Here is a 20460-nt window from a genome sequence, read left to right on the forward strand (position 1 = left end):
CCTATAAATAGGGACTCAATGTATGGAACAAAGCAGTTTTTGAATCTGAATGATATTGAGTTTTCTCATATTGTGAGAGCTTCCCATTTGTTCTTGGGTTAAGAACTAAACTTGATAACTTTGGTTCTACCCGCAGGTCAAGGTTAGGGTCAAGTTCCCCTTTATCTTTGATATCTTTGGTTCTACCGGCAGGTCGCGGTTAGGGTCAAGTTCCTATCTTTTGTCCCCGGTTTTCAAGACGATCCTTTGTGTTCCCAAATCATATCATTTGGTATCATCTTGAAAACCGGGGACAAAAGATAGGAACTTGACCCTAACCGCGACCTGCCGGTAGAACCGAAGTTATCAAAGATAAAGGGGAACTTGACCCTAACCGCGACCTGCCGGTAGAACCAAAGTTATCAAGTTTAGTTCTTAACCCAAGAACAAATGGGAAGCTCTCACAATATGAGAAAACTCAATATCATTCAGATTCAAAAACTGCAATGTTCCATACATTGAGTCCCTATTTATAGGCTAAGTGGGATGCTACTCTTTCCAATAAGTAATAATGCTCCCACTAACATTTAATAGACTCCACTAGAGATTTATAGCTCCACTAGCATTGGAAACTTGAGTAAAAACCCACTATTCCTAAAGATGAGTCAAAGGCTCATAAAAGACATTAAAAACCAACTAGGGGGAATACAAAATGTCTTCAGAAAATTCACCCCTAAATTAAATACGAAAATTCAAAAGAGAATAAAAATATTGGACTTATTTTGTAGTTATGAAGGTCCAATAATTATTAGTCTCTAATTTGTATAATTTCAGCTCATGAATGCATCTTTAACATGGAGATTGGGCTCTTGACAAATCTGCCTTCATGTTGGGCCCAAACCATCATTCTTAATTTGAAGGAAAAATCCTTGCAAAGCTTGATTCATTCCTTTAGGCTTGGACCTTGTAATTGGACATCCTATTCCTTGGAAAAGAGTCTATGAATGGGCTGGTCCGATCTCTATCATTCCCTCCCTCTTCGAGATGATTCGTCCTCGAATCAAACTCATAACCTGGTCAAAGGAACAACAATAATTAGTTAAAAAAAAAGAGTTGAAAAACTCTCTACTGCACAAAACTGAATTAAGCCTCCGGGATCGAAGACTAATCTTAAGCATGCTAGCCATTCAAGTAAGGAATCATATTCATCATATAAGAAACCACCATGATCAACATGCCAAACACCTTTCAAGAAGCCATATTGATCAAGACAGTACAACTTGTATTTGAGCATGAAATCACAATTGGAACCATTAGTCTCATGTTCTCTACCCATGGCACATTCAGCTTGTTTAGAATTATTCCAAGTAGAGTTACAATCAAAATCAGGTGAAGATTTATGCATGTTCAGAACATCCTTGTTATGCAAATCATCATGTGAAAATGAATTAGTCAACGTATGCCCATTAACATGTAAATCAGAAGAATTCTTCATGTGTATCAAATTTTCATGTAAATCATTAGGAACAACCACAACACTTGAATCAAACAAAGTAACTACTCCCTGCTCGGTCTCTTGAGGATTGCTCAAAATTGTTGGCTTCACAACTAATGGTGCACTTGGGATTAGACCAATCTGTTTCCTAGTTCTTAATGGTGATGTAAAATCACATGGATCTTGATCCTGCAGAATATGTTCAACACCACTAGACAAAGAAAAGTTATTAGAATCATTGGAAATCAAGGTTATTTCTTGACAAGAAAACACTTGACCATCACTGCTATTTTTTTCACAATCCTTTTCTTTTTTTCTCAATTCCTCATTCTTTTCACTATCAACTTCTTTTTCTATCAATTCTTCTTTCTTTTCACTTCTCATTTCTTTTTCTCTCAACTCTTCTTTCTTTTCATTTCTCATTTCTTTTTCTCTCAACTCCTCTTTCTTTTCACTTTCTCTCTTTTCCAATTTCTCATTTCTATCCTTCCTTATTTCTCCCTCATGCTCTCTCCCTCTTTCCCCTTCATGCCTCCCAGAATATCTTCCATATGAAGACTCCTCTTCTTTATTGTTTCGCCTAGGAGGGATCCCAGACCTTGATGAATGTGTTAAATCATCCAATCTTCTATTCAAGGCATCAAATTGTTCTTGAAAAACTTTTGCCAAAAATTTGAGATCAAGTTCTTCTTTTCCTCCTCTACTCATGATTAAGTGCTGCAAGAAATAGTAAGTAATAAAATCCTCACTCACACAATCTCACGTGTTTACGCTCAAAACATTTTAATCACTCGTGTTTCGCTCAATATTTGGCTTTTTTTTTTCTCTAATGATCTCACAACTCTTGCCTTTTACCACTCAGCTTCACCTTATGAGCTCTTAAATTAAGAACTTTAGGATGGTTCTACACAACAAGGAACAGCTAGAGTATGAAGATGATAACTTCAGTGATTTAAGGAAAATGAGAGATTAGGAAGGACACACTAATTTTTTTTTTTAAGATAAATAGAAAACGAGAACAATGGCTGAGGTTTTTTTTTTTTTTTTCTTTTTGATTGCTGGAAAGAACACACTTAAATTCTTCAGGTCACAACTCTTTTTTTTTTTTCTTTTTTTTTGTAATACTTCTTTTTTTTTGTGCTTTTGGACCTGAACACTTCTTTTCTTTTTTTTTTGCACTTTTTTTTTCAGCAAAATGCAAATCACAAAAGACAAAAAGAATGAAGGAACACACGAAAACTTCAAAAAAAGATGATGAGAAGACAAGGGAAAGGATAATATGAGTAGGCTGTTTTTTTTTATATAGAATGAGAACAACAAAAAAAAACGAAAAATAAAATCAAAATGGAGAAAAGAAACCTGGTTTTCAAGAGCCTAAGCTCTGGTACCAAATGATATGATTTGGGAACACAAAGGATCGTCTTGAAAATCAGGGACAAAAGATAGGAACTTGACCCTAACCGCGACCTGCCGGTAGAACCAAAGTTATCAAAGATAAAGGGGAACTTGACCCTAACCGCGACCTGCGGGTAGAACCAAAGTTATCAAGTTTAGTTCTTAACCCAAGAACAAATGGGAAGCTCTCACAATATGAGAAAACTCAATATCATTCAGATTCAAAAACTGCTTTGTTCCATACATTGAGTCCCTATTTATAGGCTAAGTGGGATGCTACTCTTTCCAATAAGTAATAATGCTCCCACTAACATTTAATAGACTCCACTAGAGATTTATAGCTCCACTAGCATTGGAAACTTGAGTAAAAACCCACTATTCCTAAAGATGAGTCAAAGGCTCATAAAAGACATTAAAAACCAACTAGGGGGAATACAAAATGTCTTCAGAAAATTCACCCCTAAATTAAATACGAAAATTCAAAAGAGAATAAAAATATTGGACTTATTTTGTAGTTATGAAGGTCCAATAATTATTAGTCTCTAATTTGTATAATTTCCGCTCATGAATGCATCTTTAACATGGAGATTGGGCTCTTGACAAATCTGCCTTCATGTTGGGCCCAAACCATCATTCTTAATTTGAAGGAAAAATCCTTGCAAAGCTTGATTCATTCCTTTAGGCTTGGACCTTGTAATTGGACATCCTATTCCTTGGAAAAGAGTCTATGAATGGGCTGGTCCGATCTCTATCACTTTTTCTATTCGGGACTTCTAACGAAGTTTCCGTCCGTGTTGCCAGATTTGTTTCGACATTTGCAGTCTTTCTTCAGAAGGAAGTTTTGTCGTTTGAGCATCACAGCAAAAAGTAGTTTTTCGGGACAGATTAACTTACACCGCCTTTGGGATTTTAGATATCGTTTTTCCCAAATCTTAGATATTTGTTTTGAGTTCTGGAATTCTAACGCCAGAATCTCTCTTAGAATTCTTCGGTGAACGTGCTGCAAAAATCAGAATCGCGAAATTTTTATTTTCCCGCGATTTCACCCGCCTATAAATAGGCGAAAAAGCAAAAAAATCTCTTCATTTCCTTCCTTGTTGGCCGCGAGTTTGAGGAGCTTGGGGGAGAAGAAGATTTTCGCGAAAACTTGACCAATCTTCGTGCAGTTCGTCCCTACTTCTAGGTATTGAGGTAACTAGCATGATTCCTACCTCTGATTACTGTTTCTGTTGCGTTTCTGAAGTCGTTTATGTGCTCACAGTTTTGAGCTTTTTGTAAAAATGTCTGATTTCTCTGATTTCTTGCTTGGGTTATGTTCCTTACGTTCCCAACAGTCTAAAACCTCTGTCACTAATCGCCGATTGCGATCGAGCTGTCCAGGATCTGAAAAACTGTTTCAAAACCCCTTTAGTCGCACATTTCGAAACTTTATTGTCGAAAAGTCATAACCTGACTTCGTGCCTTTAGGATTTGTTGTCACGGATGTCGTTAGGATCATTGCTGTCAAATTTGTTTTCAGAACTGATAACTTTGAGGTTTTGAGCCTTTATTTTGGACCAAAATGCCCCTGGATAGCCGTATTTCGACCCGATTGTCCGAAAATTGTTATGACAGTTTCTTTTCCTTAGTTTTACCCTAAAACTACCTTGTGAATTGATTTGATCGAAGAAAAAGAGCTCCTTAAGGGCCGTGGGCTATTTCCTTGGGGGGTAAGTTTTTCGTTTTCGAAAACTTGTCTTTTCGTACTCGAATGTCGTATTCTGAAGCTTTAATGCTTTGTCTATCGTTTATGTATTGTATTGCGATCGAACTAATCGATTTTGTTTGGATTCTGCTTTGTTTTCTCCGAGGTTCAGTTGGAGGAACTTTAGGAACTTCAAAGCAATTGAGTGAAGGAGCCTTTGCTTGCGAGACTGGAACAGCTCGAGGTTAGGGCAACTTACTATTTAGCTATGATTGCATGATAGGCGTCGATAAATTCGTCTTATGCTTTATCTGATGTTGATTATGATGATGAGTTGATGTTATGATGCTTTTCCATAACTTGTGATATTGTGATATTGTTGGATTGTGCGTTTTGACGCGATTTCGGAGTGGGGAACCTCTGAACTGGTTAAAGTTGGTGTTCGGGTTGGATGATCAACCCTAGGCAAGTCCAAAAGTGGGATTTGAGACTTAGCCATTTGTTGGGATTCGTTGGAATTCCTAGACATTCCCCGGGAAATGTATTTTGGGTGGTTGATCTTTGGAAACTTAGAATGATAGAGCTTTCGAAAAATAAAGACTTGGGAAACTTAGACTTTGAGAAATAAACTCATAATTTGACTAATTTGAATTGAAATCATTTTTATTAACGTTTAAGCATAGGAGAACTGAAGGGGGAAAATATTTACGAAAGGCGGGGAAAAGTCGACTTTTGTTGTGGGTTGGAGAGAGTTTGGAATTGGGAAAAGCCACTAAGGTGAGCTATGGTGATGATTGAAAGTCACCGAGTACTTTAGTACTCTTGGGAGTGTTGTTCGAGTCGTGCTGTATTGACCGGCACAGACTCTGGGCGTTGTTTGTGGGTTTTGTGGTGGGAGTTGTGTTGTATTGACCGACACTAACTCCGAGTTGTGTTGTATTGACCGACACTAACTCTTGGGTTGTTTTGAGTTTGGGTTTGAGCTAAACACTTATGTGGTGAGGACGAGTCGTGGTTTTGATAATCATATTGCACACGTGCATATACGCGATGAAGTGCCAAGCAGAGTACTTCGGTATAGCAGGAAGTAACGATCAGCCATGCAGAGTTGAATCGATCCTGACTATACCTGGCACAACAGGAGGTAACGATCATCCATGTAGAGTTGTATCGTGCCTGTTGATGTCCGGCATAGCAAGCAGAAATGGTCGAACCATGTAGAGTTTGTACCGTCTTGACTATAGCCAAAGGTGATAAGCGACGCCCGAGCAGAAATGGTTAAACACGAGGCCAGTGTTACGACCGTCTCGAGGTGCCCAGCCTATAAGTGGCAATACCGTTGGTTTGTCCCGTCGCCAAGCAGAGTGACGTCGTTGTTTTGTCCCGTCGCCAAGCAGAGTGACGTCGTTGAATTGTTTCGTCGCCAAGCAGAGTGACGTTGTTGATTTGTTCCGTCACCAAGCAGAGTGACGTTGTGGATTTGTTCCGTCGCCAACCAGAGTGACGTTGTTGATTTGTCTCGTCGCCAAGCAGAGTGACATTATTCGGGTTTGTGTCTGCATATTCTGCACTGGCACACAATGCATCTTATTATGATGGACGTTGCATGACATATCGTGCACTCATAAACATCGTTATGTGTTTTGATGGTTGAATTGTGTAAGAGATTCGATAACATGCTATGTATATGCCTTAGGTTAGGCAATTCATGACTTATATGTATATATATACAACATATATATATACCCCCTTTATCGCATGTTGATTGTATATCTATTGTATTCTGTAAGTTGACCCTAGCGCCTTGGCTTTGGTTGCATGTTTGTGTTTGGGCGGTCGGCCTACTGCCAGGCGTCCGTCAGCCGGTTCGTGATGATTCGTTGTGCGGGAAAGACCCGGAGCGAAATGACTATTACTAAAGCTTCCGACGAGGACCCGGACTTCATGCCTGATCGAGGGAGGGTCGATGATAGTAGTGTGGGATATGGGTGGTTAGAGTCTTTTGAGTTGGTTGTTACTGTAATAGCTCTGATTCGTATTGCTTTGGGGGACAGGGTAGGTTCCCGACGCATGGCTTTTGTGTGGTTCTCTTACTGAGGGATCACAGTGAGTCAGTCAGACCATAGGGGTATTTGCTTAGGCCATTTTGAGGCCGACTTTCTCCTAGTGGTTTGTAATTATAATTTTTCTCACTTACACTTCTGGGTCTGTATTAATTTGCCTACGGGCACACTATTTTGGAGTCACTGCGAGTGCGCGTGACGTGGAAGTGCAGCTGAGGCTGTACATGTCTATATTTGATGTACATTGGTTAGTTAGTGGTTGGGTTATGTTGTTATTTTATATTGCTTTGATTAAAATGAATCAATCGGAAAAAAAAATTACCTGTTTTTCCGCGAAAGTTTATTTTTGGTTACTAAAGTGACACCTGGAAATCGGGATGTTACATGTGAGATTCTTCCAACCGCATCTTTTAATCTTCAGCCTCTATTTATACTCCAAGGATTAGGGTTTGAACGCTGCATGAAAATGCTACCGTTGGAGGGCAGTTCTGGAATTTCCAGCTTCTGCTGTGGCTGAGAATGTTAGGTAGGTCGTCAGGATAGTACATTTGCTTTTGTACTTGGATAGTGACTTGACCTTTAAACCTAGTAGACTTCTGATCAGGGGAATGCTTCATGTTGGAACTTGTGAAGCTCGTTGATCAGAGTCAGAGGGAAGCAGAGATCCTCTGACCGTTGTATCTTCTGATTCTGAACTCAGAGGGAAGTACATGGTCTTCAGAGTCATCTTGCTTCTGGACATCAGAGTTTCCACTTTTCAGCTTCTGGATCTTCAGAGTCTTCTACACCATCAGAACATCTGAACCTTCAGAGTTTCTTGGTTGTCAGAACGTCTGGATCTTCAGAACTTCAAGTGACTGAGTCCATATCAGAGCTTGTATGACTTCAGATCTTCTGAAGCGTTTCTACTGTTCAGAGTGAACATAGATGTTGCGAAAGCGTTGCTTGGGTCACTCTTTATGCACAGTGCTTCTGATTTGTGTGAGATTGAATTGAGGTCAGAGCCTGTAAATAGCACACTTAGAAAAACACGTTAGAGTACCATAATTGTTCATACTAAAATGTTAACTTGTAATCATCAACACATAGAGTTGTACTACACGATCAAAACTTGATCTTACAATCTCCCCCTTTTTGATGATGACAAAACCAAGTATTTTGATGAACAATTCTTAAACAATAAACTGAATTCACTCAGAGTTTAGAGAGATAGAATAAGACTTACCCTGATGTGAATAGTTTATTTTGCTCATTCTGAATCCAAGTCACAGCTTGATTCTGAGCATAGCTCCCCCTGAATCTAAGACTTAATGAAAACGTTAGAAATGTCTAGATTCTGAGCTAAATAATGTAAGAGTTCAAAGTGAAGGCGCATGACATAGATGAAATAAAATAATCAGAGCGCATAGGTATTCAGAGTCAACAATAAGGGTATCAGAGTCAAATGAAATCACTTCAGAAGAAGTGAAATGTATTCCTTGTATTTGCCCAGTGACACATCTATGGTCATAAAGGTGGAACTCTTAAATTCTCCAAAATAAAAATAAATCACACTAACACAGCTTACACATCAAAAACTGGGTGTACTCCCCCTTTTTGTCATAAGCAAAAAGTATGGGGTGTGAAAAACTTAGCTTGAAGTACAAGGTACTCCCCCTTAGAGAAGGTCTAAGTTTAAAAACGATATGGAGAAATAAACGATGCATGAATAAGAGTTACGCGAATTAAAGAAGGGAGTTAAAGCATAAGAAGAACGTTTGGGCCACGGGAGTAAAGAGAAGCTTCAGTTATCAAGGACTTAACCTCGAGAAACTGTAGGAGCAATAACTTCCAAGGAGAGAATGAAGCTATATAAAGCGATTTAGAAGAGAGTAAGCTTCACAACTCGATCAATACCATAAAAAGAAATGGCTTCATACATGGTTGCACTGCAAGAGCTCAGAAGGAAAGCCTTCGAGGAAGACATGTTCCTTAACATCCGGCACCCTGATGGTACACAAACGATACAAGAGCTGACGAGGACACTGCTTGAAGAAGATCTTGGTCCAAAGTTGGAGAAAGATCTGAAAGAATTCCTTGGCTTCGTAGAGGAAATTCAGGAACTCAGCCAGCTTGAGCTGAATTTTCTGGAAGAGAAGGAGTCAGTGGAAAGAAGAATCAAGACTATAGAAGATAGTCTGGAGAAGACCGAGCTTAGCATCAAGCTTGGCAATATAGAGTATGCACTGGATCGGCTGGAGAAGGAAAGAGCAGAGCAACGCCGGGAGTGCAGAAGAATGAGGAAGGATCCTCCATTCTAGATGTAGGGAATAAAATGTATGATGTAATAAACATGAATTATCATGAATAAAAAAAAATTTTCAAACACAATGTCATATATATATATGCAATGATCAACGACGAGTAAGCAAAATATAGCAAATAATAAACGTAAAAAAAATGAAAATAAAATAAGTTAAGAAGGAAAAACGAAAGAAATCCTAAAAACTAAGGCTTGTCAGAGCGACGCAGGAGTTCTTGAAGAACTTGCTTCATTTCCACCAGTAGAGTCTCATGAGAATTGAGACGTTGTTCCATGATGTCAAGTCTGGAAGAACTTGGCTGTGTAGAGGTAGAGGGAACATTTTGAGCAGAGTTAGGAGCTTAAGTGGAATCAGAAGCAGCAGGAGTGAAGACCACTGGTGCAAGAGCTTGACATCTAAGAGCTTCAGCTTCAGCTTCTAGTCTTTCAGCTTCTAATCTTGCATTTTCAGCTTGTGCAGCCGCTTGACGTGCAGCTTCTTCTGCTTGCTCTTTCTTTCTTTTTGCTTCTTCAACAGCTTCAAGTAACTTAGTTCTTTGCTGTTGTTCATGCAGAGCCACTCTTCTGTTAAAACGCTGCCTGGCAGCCTCAATCCTCTGATCCCTTTCAGCAGTGAGATGACTCATCATAACAGGAACCTGAGCAACTAACCAAGTACTCAGACGGTTCCATTCTTCAGTAACAGAGTCAGAGTTCTCACTCAGGTCAGTGTGACCTTGCACATTGCGAATCATCAGTGAAACTTCATGATTAAAAACACTGATGCACTCAGAGAGAGAGTTTGGCCTGAGGTAGGTATAGGGAACAATTGAGAGATTGGTTTCAAGAGAGGTTGGGTGGTTGCTGCTGTTTGCCTCAGAGGCACCTTGAGGAGAACCAACATCAAAAGTTTGGACATTTGGTTCAGAGGTTTCAAGGTTTGGTACAGAGGTTTCAACCTGAGGATGTGGTGATCTAACCGAAGAGTGGTTAGACACTGAGTTTTCTGGTTCTGGTTGAAGGGGTTCTTGTTGAACTTGGTCTGGTTGAACTTGTTGGGCTAAAGGGTCTGCTTCATGCAAGGGGTCAGCCTGGATGGGATGATCTGGGTCAACTAGACGTTCTGGTCTAGGTCCAGGGTATCTCCTAGGGCTTGGCACTGTGAGGTAGTACTCTGGAATGGCAGACACTTTTTCTTTCCTAACTTCGTGAAATTTACGAAGTGACTCAGAGTTGTTGGAAGGTGAGGAGTCAGCAACGTTGGTAGGAAAGGATACAGAAGTATAGGGAGTGGAAGAATCTGTATCAGCAGTTCTACGAACAGGACGTTCTAATGCTCTAGGGACAGAGTGATCAGACGTTCTGGGTTTAGGTTCAGAGGGTTCAAGAATAATGGGTTCAGAGGTTAGTGGGTTGTATTGAATGGTAATGGGTGAGGTTGGTTCAGAGGGACGTGGAGTCTGAAGCATATTCCACAGAGATGCTTCTTCTTGGGAAGGTTGGAAAAATGAAGATCTTGGTGAATTTGGTGGAGATGTGGTTTGGGCAGCTGGTTGAGACTCTGGGATAGGAGTGAGTTGAGAGGTTGTGCGGTTAAGGAGTGTAGAGATGGGGAGTGCATCAAGTGAATTTAAATCATCATCAGATTCAGTAAGAGCAGACTTACTTGATGATCGCACGGCAGACCGAGTAACTCTGGCAGAAGTCTCCATTCTGATGACTACAGCAGCAGGTTCCACACGGCTAGGCTTCTCCACAATTCTGACTTGCTTCTTTTTCTTCTTTGGAGGAGAAGGAGCATCATCATTATCACCATCATCATCATCATCAGGCTTGGTGGTTTCATCGTGCTTCCTCTTAGACTTGTAAGCCTTCTTCTTCTTCAGAGGAACATCAGACTCTTCAGAAGATTCCTCCAAGACCATTTTTCTCTGAACTTTCCTCTTGGGAGGAGAGTCAAACTCTAGAGCTGGTGGCAGTTTTCTGAAAAACTCGTGCACATCAATCTCATACCCTTGTTGCTTCAGATCATCAATGTAGCACAAAATAGCCTCTGGGTTACCTGCTTGGGACCACAGAGGGTAATCATTCAGAGGCACCCTTCTGTAACACCCCGATTTCCGGGTGTCACTTTAGTAACACAAAAATAAACTTTACGCGAAAAACAGGTATTTTTTTTCGTTTGATTCCTTTTTAAATTAAAGCGATAGAAAATAAAGACATAACCCAACAACTAAACTAACCGATATACAAATATACACATGTACAGCCTCAGCTGCACTCCCACGTCACGCGCACTCGCAGTGACTCCAAAGTAGTGTGCCCGCAGGCAAATAACGGTCCGACTGACTCACTGTGATCCCTCAGTAAGAGAACCACACAAAAGCCATGCGTCGGGAACCTACCCTGTCCCAAAAGCAAAACGAATCAGAGCTCTACACAAAATATGACGCCTGCCTAAACCTACCCTCCCGGTACCGAGTCCACAGCGAACTGAAGTCGGCAAGTTGAAGCTCAGCTCCATGCGTCGTAGAACTCCTTTCGTCAAACGTCCACGCTCGTCAGTCCGGTCCTCCATGACCCTTCCCCGGTACGTCGCCCGATGACCCACAAGATAGATCACCCAAGCGGTGGGGGCATCACGATCCACCAACTCATACCTGATCCCCCCGAGGGAGAGACCATCGAAAACCAGTCGGCCATTGACATCTGGCAGCAGGCCGACCGCCCAAACACAAACATGAAACCAAAGCCAAAGCGCTAGGGTCAACTCACGGAAATAAGTAGATATACACTCAACATGTGACAGGGGTATAGTTATATATGTTGTTATATATACATATAGATAATCCTAGCATGTTATTGGCTCTAACAATGCTTCAATAAATCAAATAGCACACAATTCCAGTCAGAGTGAATGTATGCGTGAAATGCAATCAAGATGATCCGGATTGTGAAGCATTCCCGTTCTTCACTAGTGAAGCATTCCCGTTCTTCACTCTTGGTGAACCATTCCCGTTATTCACCGCATGATGAAGCATTCCCGTTCTTCATCAAAAGATACATTGGTGAACCATTCCCGTTATTCACCAAATGATGCATTGGTGAACCATTCCCGTTATTCACCAAATGATGCATGATGCAATATGGTTAGCCAAACATCGAATCGTCCTCACAACACAAGTGTTTAGCTCAAAACCCAACATCAAAAACCCAAGAGTTAGTGTCGGTCAATACAACACAACTCCAACAACAAAACCCAAGAGTTAGTGTCGGTCAATACAACACAACTCGGAGTTAGTGTCGGTCAATACAACACAACTCCAACAACAAAACCCAAAGTCAAAACCCAGAGTTAGTGTCGGTCAATACAACACAACTCCAACAACAAGAGAACCCAAGGGTTTAGTGTCGGTCAATACAACACAACCCCAACAACAAGAGTACTTAAAGTACTCGGTGACTTTCAATCATCACCGTGGCTCACCCCCTTTGGTGTCCAGCAATCTCCAAAACCCACGACAAAAGTCGACTTTTCCCCGTCTTTCGCAATCATTTTCCCCATTGAGATTCCCTATGATTTATTCGTTAATAAAAATGTCTCGAATTCAATTAGTCAAGTTATGAGTTTATTTCTCGAAGTCTAAGTTTCCCAAAATCTCTAGTTTTCAAAATTCTATTCATTTTAAGTTTTCCAAAAACCCACCAAAAGAAATTTCCCGGGGAAAGTCTAAGTATTCCAACGAATACCAACGAATGGCTAAGTCTCAAACCCCACGTTTGAACGTGCCTAGGGTTGTTCATCCAACCCGAAATATCAAATAACACCAGTTCAATGAACCCCCCACTCCGAAGTCGCGTCAAAACGCACAATTCAATAACAACTCAACATCATCAGTTATGGAAAACATCATAACATCAGTTCATCAACATAATCAACATCAAAGTAAAGCATAAGTCGAATTTATCGACGCCTATCATGCAGTCATAGCTAATAGTAAGTTTCCCTAACCTCGAGTGCTCCAGTCTCGTGGTTTAAATATCCTTCACACGATTGCTCTAAAATATCCAAAGTCCCTTCAACTGAACCTCGGAGAAAACAAAGCAGAAATCCAAACAAAATCGATTAGCTCGATCACAATACAGCTAATTAATGATAGACAAAGCATTAAAGCTTCAGAATACAACAATCAGGTACGAAAAGACAAGTTTTCGAAAACGAAAAACTCCCCCCCTAGGAATAGCTCTCGGCCATAAAGGGAAAAGAGCTCCGGCAATTTTTCTTCGATCTAATCAGTTTACAAGGTAGTTTTAGGGTAAAACTAAGGCAAAGAAACTGTCGGAAAAATTTTCGGACGATCGGATCGAAATACGGCTGTTCAGGGGCGTTTTGGTCCAAAATAAAAGCTCAAAACCTCAAAGTTATCACTTCGGAAAACAAATTTGACAGCAATGATCCTAACGACATCCGTAAGAACTAATCCTAAAGGCACGAAGTCAGATTACGACTTTTCGACAGTAAAGTTTCGAAATGTGCGACAAAAGGGGTTTTGAATCAGTTTTTCAGATCCTTGACAACTCGATCCATATCGGCGAATACCGACGAAGGTTTTAGGCTCTTGGGCACATAGAGAAGATACCCCAACAGAGAAATCAGGAAAAACGGACAGTTTTACAAAAAGCTCGAAACTTTGAGCACAGAAACGACTAAAGAAAAGCAGTAGAAACGATGATCAGAAGTAAGAATCAAGCTAGTTACCTCGATACCTTGAAGTAGGAACGAACTGCGCGAAGATCAGTCAAGTTTCGGCGAAAAATTCTTCTCCCTCTCCTCTCCTAAACTCGCGGCCCTCTTTGGAAAGAAAATGAAGATATTTTGAATTTTTAGCTATTTATAGGAAGGTGAAATCGCGGGAAAATGAAAATTTCGCGATTCCGATTTTTGCAGCATGTTCATCGGTGAATTCTAAGAGAGATTCTGGCGACAGAATTCCAGAACTCCAAACAAATCTCTGACATTTGGGAAAAACGATATCTAAAATCCCAAAAGCGGTGTAAGTTAATCTGTCCCGAAAAACTACTTTTTGCTGTGATGGTCAGACGACAAAACTTTGTTCTGAGGAAAGATTGGAAATGTCGAAACAAATCTGGCAACGCGGACGGAAACTTCGTTAGAAGTCCCGAATAGATAAAGTCTTCATCCAGCGCTTGAATTTAGGGTTTCGAAGCAAAGAAATTAGCGTCGTCGGACTTCCGAAAAGTGAATACTATCGTGCGTACAGTCCAGGGTTCCGAAATGAAACGCTGGTCGAAGGAAAAATAAAGAGAACCTTTAAAGTTTCCAAGGATTCGAAATCTTACTTAATACGTTGCTCTAAAAGCGAAATTAGCCTATTCTGGACACTCTCGCCATAAGGCAGGTGTGCAGACGACTCGCATTAATTCCTACAGCGACTACGCAACATTCCTCAAGCAATTCCTGAGCTTTCTTCTTCATTAATCTTTCTCAAACAGAAAACTCCTGTCACGCTTACACTGATTCTACGTGTGAGTCGGAAATTAACTTGTTCTGCAAATCCAGGTCTTACACCTTCTTTGTCTTACTTCATCAGAAGTATCTTCATGAGCAGGGGCAACCTTCTTCTTGACCAATCCCATCTTCTTCAAGGATGTGGATGTGAAGACATCACTGACAATTGTTGACAGATCCTCTGTGCATCCTGCCTTGATCAGATCTTCTATGAATTTGCTTTCAATGAAGAGATCTGAAAGCAGTCTCCCAAAAGGGATGTACTTGATAGCAGACTTGATGGAGGCAGTGGTTCTGGATTTCCTGATACACTCTTTCAGATAAGAGAACAGGAAGAAAGGAAGGCAGATCTTCCTATGATCCTGAATGAAGAACAGCATCGCCTTCTGGCAGAAGTTGATGTAATCAGGAGAGCTTCCCTTTGGCCTCTGGTTGATGCAGTGAAGCAGAATCTTGTGCCAGATCCTTAGCTTGGGATGAAGATCCACCACTTTGTAGTCGCTCTTGCCAGGTTTGTAGGTGGTGTAAAGAGCCTTGATGGTTTCATCCTTGGTTCTGGGTTTCACCTTTGACTCAGTCAGTTGGAATCTATACCCAGTTCCAGTGTGTGCACCCAGAAGATTCACAATAGACTTCTCAGTGATGATTATCCTCCTTCCAGCAATGTAGGAAACAACTTGTGTGTCATCGCAGTCAGCATGTTTCCAGAATTCCTTGACCAATTTGTCATAGATTGGTCCTCGAAGCCTGTTGAAATATTCTTCCCAGCCCTGCACATGAACTTCAGGACAGAGATCATACCCATTTGCAGCTATATTATCCAGGTCGAATCTCCATTCAGCAAGCACCTGGAGTTCTTCCGGAGCAAAAACACAGTGAACGGCACAGCCCCGTTCTGCAATTGGAATCATCTTCTCTTGAGCCTGACCTTGACTTGGAGTTTCAGGACCCAATTGACCTGTAGCTTGGCCTACTACCATATGAGGAAATCTGGTTGTAGCTGCAGTTTCGTTTCTGTTTTGTCTCACCATCTTGAAGTCGCTTGAAGGTTATGGGTAGAAAGGAGAAGGATGAATAGAGAGAGAGAGAGATCGTGGGGATAAGTTTTTGAAAAACTGAAGAGAGAGAAGGTAAAACCGTAAGTGTAGGAGAACGTGTGTGTATAGTGGGTTTTGACAAATAACCGTTGTTGATCAAAAAGCAATTTTAAAATCAACGGTTAAAAATTAAAGACATGATAGTAACAGTTAATACACATATCACACGCAGGAGAGAAGCACATCAACCTTCATTACGACAGACTGTCAGCACAGGCACAAGGAACTATGTATCAGAGATACTGACACACGTTTACTGTCTCAGCTTCAGAGTCAGCACCAATGGGTACATAAACTCTGATAGAGTTACCTTCTGGACTAGACATCTTCTGATAAAGAAGCATCATAGTCAGAGGTTCTGATCCATCTTCATGCTGGACAAAAGTCCATATTCAGATTTTTCAGAATGAAATTAAATCTATCCTCTGCTAAGGGCTTTGTAAAGATATCTGCCCATTGATGGTCAGTATCAACAAACTTCAAAAGAAGTACGCCCTTCTGTACATAATCTCTAATAAAATGATATTTTACCTCAATGTGCTTTGCCCTTGAATGTAAGATAGGATTCTTACTCAATGAAATTGCAGTAGAGTTATCACAATAGATTGGGATATTGCTCTCAAGGATTTGATAATCCTCCAGCTGATGTTTCATCCAGAGCATCTGAGTGCTGCATATTGCTGCTGAGATATATTCTGCCTCTGCAGTAGATAGTGCAATGGTTGATTGCCTCTTGCTTGCCCATGAGACTAAGTTGCTTCCCAGAAATTGACAATTTCCAGAAGTGCTTTTTCTCTCTGTCCTATCTCCAACATAATCAGCATCATAATAACCTGAAAGCTTATACTCTGATGTTTTCTTATACATCAAGCCAAGGTTAGTGGTACCTTTCAGATACCTCAGGATCCTCTTAACAGCAGTTAAGTGGGTTTCCCTTGGATCTGATTGGAAACGAGCACATAAATGAACACTAAACAATATATCAGGCCTAGATGTAGTTAAGTATAGAAGTGATCTTATCATACCACGATAGAGCTTCTGATAAACTTTACCACTTGCATCTTCTTTCTCCATAATGCATGTAGGATGCATTGGAGTCTTGGCAACTGTAGATTCCAGCATATTGAACTTCTTCAGAAGTTCTTTAGTGTACTTGCTCTGATGGATATATGTTCCTTCTGGTGTTTGATCAACTTGTATTCCCAGAAAGTACTTGAGTTCTCCCATCATACTCATCTCAAATTCAGCCTGCATCATCTCAGAAAATTCTTTGCATAGAGATTGATTAGCAGAACCAAATATAATATCATCAACATAAATTTGCACAATTAAGATATCATCTTTGTAAGTTTTGCAAAAGAGAGTTGTATCTACTTTACCCCTTACAAACTCATTCTCCAGAAGGAATGAGCTGAGTCTCTCATACCATGCTCTGGGAGCTTGCTTTAGACCATAGAGTGATTTCTTCAACTTGAAAACATGGTCTGGGTTCTTCTCATTCTCAAAACCTGGGGTTGATGAACGTAGACTTCCTCAGATATGTATCCATTTAGGAAGGCACTCTTAACATCCATCTGATGTAGAATTATGTTGTGATTCACAAAGAAGGAGATCAGCAGTCTGATTGCTTCTAGTCTTGCTACTGGAGCAAATGTTTCAGTGTAGTCTATTCCTTCCTGCTGACTGTAGCCTTGAGCAACTAGCCTTGCCTTGTTTCTGACTACATCACCTTTCTCATTCAACTTGTTTCTGAACACCCATTTTGTTCCAATTACATGGACACTTTGAGGCTTCTTCACTAGGCTCCAAACATCATTCTTGGAAAATTGATTCAATTCTTCTTCCATGGCCAGAATCCAGTCCTTGTCCTGAAGAGCTTCATCAATTGACTTGGGTTCCATTAAGGACACCAATCCTTTCAGACTAAGCAGGGTCTCTTCAGATGGTCTGAAGGCTGATCTGGTTCTGACTGGTTCGTCTTTGTTGCCCATAATCAATTCCTTAGGATGAGCTGCAGTGATTCTGCTCTTCTTCTGAGTTTGTGAATCAGAGGGACCAGCTTCTTCTGGTTCATCTTCCTCTGGCTCAGCTTCCTCTGGAGCTTTGCCTTTGTCAGAAACACATACTTAAATCTACAAATTTCTCAACTAGCTTTGACTGGTCAGAGTCAAGCTTATCGTCAAATCTAACATGTATAGATTCTTCAATTGTTTTAGCATCGGTATTATAGAATCTAAAACCTTTAGATCTCTCAGAGTGTAACACCCCGATTTCGGTGGCGTCACTTTAGTAACCAAAAATAAACTTAATGCGGAAAAACGTGAATTTTTTTTTTGATGATAACTAAGACAAGACTGAATTAAATAAAACCCAAATGCGAAAAGCAATAGAACTAATATACAATATATAAACAGCCCCCGCTGCAAGTAACAACCTCGTCACGAGTAAACCTCCAGTGACGGTAATAGAAGAGTAGCGCCCGTAGGCAATATGTACAAACCGAATATAAAGGTAAGTGTCCGCAACACTATCCCTCAAAACTGAGAATGAGCTGGCCCATTGGCCTGAAACAAGATCTCCTATGTCCAACCAACTCTCTGTGATTCCCGTAAAGAAACCACACAAAAAGCTATAGGTGGGAAACTACCCTGTCCCAAAGAAAACAAATGATGTTCAGAGCTAAGACTCTACTCCTACACTAATCCCATCTCAAGGAGCTCACACTAACACTCAATCCTACATGCTAGCATGATCATCGTCCGAATTCGAAATCCAGAACGACCTAGTCTACATACACCATCCGTCCTCCTCTCGCAACCGCGATACGCTCCAGTTCCCGCATCTCAACCCTAGTTCCTCCCGAAGGATGAACCATCATGAATCAGCCCGCCGAAGACATCTGACAAAGGGCGTTTGTTCGCCAAAGCACACACAGAAGACGCGAGGGTCAACTCCAAAGAATTATATAAATAATACCACCAATAGATACCGATAAAAGATTAGCCACTTAGGCTTATAACTAGGGATAACATCCTAGGGTTGCATTATTCCACAAAGAATATAACGACTGTAAATCACAGTTAACATGCATCAAGTAGAACTAACCAGTATCAAACACACTCATCAACTAAGTCAGAATGCATGTTGCATGAGATGATATGGCGGTTAACCCAGTTAACCAAATGCATTCCGGAAACGGATGGACATCAAACGGATCAATCCTAGCACCAGCAACGGTGGGACCATTCTACCCGCGTGCCTCTTACACCAAACATAGGTATGGACATCAACGAGTCAATCCTAGCACCAGCAACGGTGGGACCATTTCTGCTCGCGTGCCTCTGGGATGGACATCAAACAGATCAATCCTAGCACCAGCAACGGTGGGACCATTATGCCCGCGTGTCTCTTACACCAAACCAAGGTAGCCAGATCAGCCGTAACCCGTAGGTCTGCCATTTCGGTCTGCTACAAGAGACGTCTACAGACGCTCTTACACGGAAATCCGGGTCTTATGACCATTTTGGAATCCGACGAGGTCCAGAGTACGTCCTGTGTTAATACCTCATTAATGTTGCATGAATGCAGGATGATTAGTCAAACAACGTCTCCGAATCTCACTCGACACGTCGCCACGTGTTCTAGGTAAATTAAAGTCTCTAAAAGCTTACCCTAAGGTAAAGTCGATTCTGCGACAAAAGACACATTCTTCACAACAACACATAACCCACGATGATCTCCAAATCATCCGACTCATCTCAATCCGATGGTCACAACTGCTCAACGAGCACAGAGTATCACACTCTCGGAAACTAACGGTTTCCCGGACTTATCCCCAGGATAGCCCAACAACACATAGCTGCTCCAACAGCACAAGAGTATCAACATACTCAACACTTCTCAACTTTCTCAACACTTGGATCCGACGACACTTCTCGTTTTCCAAAAACTAAGATTTGCATCCAAAGCTTCCTTTCGAGTTTATTATCTTTATTTAAAGATTTAGAGGTTGTTTAATGTCTTATGAGTTTTCTTTTCAAAATAATATCCTTTTTAGTCTTATCGCAAATCCTATAAGTTCTCGGGATCTCCTAATCCCCAAATGACTCCAGAGAATGTCTCGATCCACAAACATCATAACAAGGCCCGAATCCCATTCGTCCTATCAAACTTTCTTAAAACTCTCAAAATAAAATCGGCATGACCTGCCCGCTATTCTCACCATTCAGAATCTCAGATCTCATTGCATAAGTATAAATAACTCAGCACAACCAATCAACATGTCATATATCAATATATTAAACAATAACCACATAACACTTAGCATATAAGGCATGCACCACACATCCTAAATTACCCAATTAGCACTTAGCATGAAGATTCAATCTCAAAAGCATTCAGTAGATGCATCATCTACATTGTCAGCCGAAGCCTCAGAAAACATTTTTCCAATCAAGCACAAACAATTGCATAAACAGTAAACAATGTCGAAAGCATCGACCCTAAGCATTAACTAGAGATTCAGTGAGTAGCCATCACCTTAGGCGCTTTCCTTACTAAGCTGCGACTCAAATCCAATCCAATCATATCTTTGTTTTCACGTGTTAGCTCGCTTCCTTTTGTCCTTTGGCATCGTCGCCAAGCGCTTCCGTTATTCGTACCCTTCATAAGTACACATAACGTAATTACTAATTGAGCTACTTACTTTCCAAGTCTAAAGCTACAACCTCAGGCAATTAACTCGGAGCGAACGTATGCTAAACTTAATCCCCATAATGGTTATAACCCATTAGGATCAATCACAGAAATCAAGACAAGTCGTCATAATGACAACCAAACAGTAACAGTATTCCATACTTCAAAAAGCTTTTGACTTAGTAAATCAACTTTAAAACCAACTACTCATACATAATTCCTTAAACATTTAACCCATTGA

At 40.7% G+C, this 20460-nt stretch overlaps 1 long non-coding RNA gene across 1 annotated transcript; it reads right to left on the reverse strand.

Annotated features, from left to right (window-relative positions):
• Positions 1-543: 543 nt before the first annotated feature.
• On the reverse strand, positions 544-20188 carry LOC130718062 (uncharacterized). Its single transcript, XR_009012516.1, has 2 exons — positions 20064-20188; positions 544-1052 (listed from the first exon to the last, which is right to left on the reverse strand). It is a non-coding gene; the product is annotated as an uncharacterized LOC130718062 (long non-coding RNA).
• Between the last annotated feature and the right edge of the window lie 272 nt (positions 20189-20460).

This window comes from Lotus japonicus, chromosome 5 (assembly GCF_012489685.1).
Source record: "Lotus japonicus ecotype B-129 chromosome 5, LjGifu_v1.2".
Taxonomy (NCBI): domain Eukaryota; kingdom Viridiplantae; phylum Streptophyta; class Magnoliopsida; order Fabales; family Fabaceae; genus Lotus; species Lotus japonicus.